The sequence below is a fragment of the Callithrix jacchus genome, chromosome 16, assembly GCF_049354715.1.
Source record: "Callithrix jacchus isolate 240 chromosome 16, calJac240_pri, whole genome shotgun sequence".
Taxonomy (NCBI): Eukaryota; Metazoa; Chordata; class Mammalia; order Primates; family Cebidae; genus Callithrix; species Callithrix jacchus.
In genome coordinates, this window is record NC_133517.1 from 46,358,314 (window position 1) to 46,362,077 (window position 3,764).

General features: G+C 43.3%; 1 non-coding gene across 1 annotated transcript; it reads right to left on the bottom strand.

The window, feature by feature from the left end:
* LOC118148753 (U4 spliceosomal RNA) lies at nt 1–144 on the bottom strand. Its single transcript, XR_004735655.2, has one exon. It is a non-coding gene; the product is annotated as a U4 spliceosomal RNA (small nuclear RNA).
* Between the last annotated feature and the right edge of the window lie 3,620 nt (nt 145–3,764).

Consider the following 3,764-nt stretch of genomic DNA (forward strand, 5'->3'; position numbering starts at 1 on the left):
TCCCCTTAAAGACTGCCAAAAAGTGCTAATGCCGACTGTATTTCAAGTCATCATGGCAGAGTATTAGGAAAATTTTCAATTAGCAATAACCGTGTCTCAGATAAACCTCATTGGCTATGATACTGCCTGCCACTGTGCAAAGCTGCTTACTGCATTTCTAGGGAGCAGGTTTGTCCCTTGGGACTCCAAGCCCCATCTCACTGCCCACATCCACCAATCATGTTTTCAGATGCAGCTGTCACCACCAGTTCAAAAGCCTGGTGTTCCCGCACCCAGTGCCTTCTAGACCCTTATGGAACATTCTTCCCGATACCTTTGGTGTAAACGCCCGTAATAAAACGCTTTCGGAGCTATGCCTTATGTGTCGACGTGCAGCTCTTTATCAACTACTCATGGAAAATGTGCTTTCTCTTCCTTCTTTGCTCCCCCACCCTCACTTTCCGCTGCTGGTTTGACCACAGCTGGCTGTAGGCCAAGAAAATGTGGGTGGGCAGGTGCCAGGGCCTGGCTGCTGAAAGCCGCGGGAGCCCAGGCTGCAGAGTGCGGGGGCAGCAAAGAAGGAGGGCGGAGCTCATAAACTTTCTCCAAAAGTTTGAGAACATTTTGGTGGTGGTGGTGGTGTTTAACTGTGTAGTGAGAAAATGTGAAAATACTCATTCTGAGTAAGAACAAGTTATGTTCCTCTTGGACTGCTCTCAGATATACATTATTAAGTGAAAATGCCCTGTGATAGCCTACTGGCAGTGTCTAATTCTTTGTGCTGTTTATTTTCCTTTTTATTTCTTTTATTTTTTTTAGATGGATGGAGTTTTGCCCTTGTAGTCCAGGCCAAGTGCAACGGTGCTATCTCAGCTCACCTCAACCTCTGCCTCCCAGGTTCAAGCGATTCTCCTGCCTCAGCCTCCCAAGTAACTGGGATGACCGGCATGTGCCCAGCTAATTTTGTGTTTTTATAGTAGAGATGGGGTTTCTCCATGTTGGTCAGGTGGGTCTCAAACTTCTGACCTCAGGTGATCTTAGCCTCTCAACGTGCTGAGATTACAGGCATGAACCACCAAGCACGGCCTCTTTTTTTTTTTACTTTAAATTCTGGGTTACACGTGCAGAACTTGCAGGTTTGTTCAAAGGTATATGTGTGCCATGGTGGTTTGTTGCACCTATCAACTTGCCATCTAGGTTTTAAGACCCGAATGTATTATTTGTCCTAATGCTCTTCCTCCCCTTTCCCCCCACCTCCCCCACAGTCCATGGTGTATGATGTTCCCCTCCCTGTGTCCATGTGTTCTCATTGCTCAACTCCCACATATGACTGAGAACATGCAGTGTTTGATTTTCTGTTCCTGTGTTAGTTTGCAGAGAATGATGGTTTCCAGTTTCATCCATGTCTCCACAAAGAACATGAAAGTGCTGTTTGTTTTCTAAGACTATGCATACACACACATGCGCACACACACACAGACACACACACTTTTATATGCATAAAACTTTTCTAGCCAGGTGTGGTGGCGGGTGCCTATAGCCCCAGCTACTCAGGAGGTAGAGGCTGGAGGAGCGCTTGAGTCCAAGAGTTCTGGCCTGTAGTGCGCTACGCCGATCGGGTGTCTGCACTAAAATTCAGCATCAATATGGTGACCTCCCAGGAGCGGGGGACCACCAGGTTGCCAAAGGAGGGGTGAACCAGCCCAGGTCAGAAACGGAGCAGGTCAAAACTCCCGTGCTGATTAGTAGTGGAATGTGCCTGTGAATAGCCACTGCACTCCAGCCTGGGCAACACAGCGAGATCCCATCTCCAAAAAAATAAACAAATAAAATAAATAAAATAAAAAATAAAAGACTTTTCTAGAAGGAGAAACAGAATTGTTTACAGTGATCGCCCCTGAAGAATGAGTTGGGTGTGTGTTACGGGTGGGGGAACTTGTACTTTTTGTTGTATATACTTCTGCAATTTGTTTTTTACTCTATTACATGTAGTGCCTTTATAATAAACAAATCTAAAAATTTTTAAATGAAATATTATTAGAAGAAAAAAAAGAAATATTCTCTGTCTCTCAGTGATTTACTCAGAATCGTTAATAAGGTACTAAGAGGAAGCTGAGGCTGAATAATACAGGATAATTCCATCTTACCTAGTAGGTTAAACAACTTATAATAATACCGTTCTGAATATTTATTATGCAAAATAGTAGTTGCCCTTACTTTGCGTACTTTATTTAATACTTGTCAAAATCAAATAAGGTAGCTACTTTACAATCGCCATCTCACAAATCAGAAAACAGGCTTAAAGAAGTCACATACTAGGCCAGGTGCCGTGGCTCATGCCTATAATCACAGCACTTTGGGAGGCTGAGGCAGGTGGATCACCTGAGGTCGGGAGTTTGAGACCAGCCTGACCAACACGGAGAAACCCCCGTCTCTGCTAAAAATGAGCCAGGCATGGTGGCGAATGTCTGCAATCTCAGCTACTCAAGAGGCTGAGGCAGGAGAATCCCTTGAACCCCCAGGGAGGCAGAGGTTGTGGTGAGCTGAGATCATGCCATTGCACTCCAGCCTGGGCAACAAGAACAAAACTCCATCTCAAAAAAAAAAAAAAAAAAGAAGTCACATATTATTCACAAGGTCACACAGCTAGTTAGTGAGAGATATGGGAACTAAACACTTCATAAGGTCAGAACACATTTACCTCCTCTACCACTAAATCTCCAAGTCTTAGCAAAGTCTCTGATACTTGGCAAGGGACACAAACATATTTGTTGAATAAATGAATAATAGATATATTATTAAATATATACATATGCCCCCAACTACTATATTGAATTCAAAAGCTATACTTGGGCCGGTACAGTGGCACACATCTGTAGTACCATCTACTCAGGAGGCTGAGGCAGGAGAATCACTTGGGCCCAGGAGTTCAAGGCTCCAGTGAGCTATGATTGAATCAGTGCACTTCGGCCTGGGTGATGATTAATACCCCATCTCTAAAGAAACAAATAATTTTTTTTTTTTTTTTTTTTTTTACAAATAATTTTTTTAAATGAGGCCAGGCACAGTGGCTCACGCCTCTAATCCCAGCACTTTGGGAGGCTGAGGTGGGCGGATCATGAGGTCAGGAGTTCGAGACCAGCCTAACCAACATGGTGAAACCCCGTCTCTACTAAAAATACAAAAATTAGCCGGGCATGGTGGTGCACACCTGTAGTTCCAGCTACTCGGGAGGCTGAGGCAGGAGAATTGCCTGAATCCAGGAGGTGGAGGTTTCAGTGAGCTGAGATTGTGCCACTGCCTTCCAGCCTAGGCAACAGAGAGAAATTCCAACTAAAAAAAAATTAATTAATTAAAAAAATCAAATAAATAAATAAATAAAAAGTTATACTTACGGCAGACAAAAAGCACTTTGTCAGCAAGAGGTCCTGAATCACAGTGGCATGAAAAGAGACCCAAAACCCAAGCTAAGCCTCATCTATTGGTTTCTGCTCTAAAACTTCAGCTTCCTACTCCCCACTCACCTACAGGAGTGATTTCGTTCTACCAACTGACTTACTACCCTAGCACTTTATTCATTCATCAAATGTGCATTGAGCATCTCCTAGGTACCTGGCATTGAGGCTATTGCAGTGGTAAACATAGACAAGGTTACATTTTTTAAAACATTTTTATTTTAGTTTTCGTCCAAATGGGAAAGACAGAGAAAAACATAATTAAACAAGAAAGTATCAGGCTGATTAGTACTTAAAAAACAAAAAAAACTTGGCTGGACCTGGTGGCTC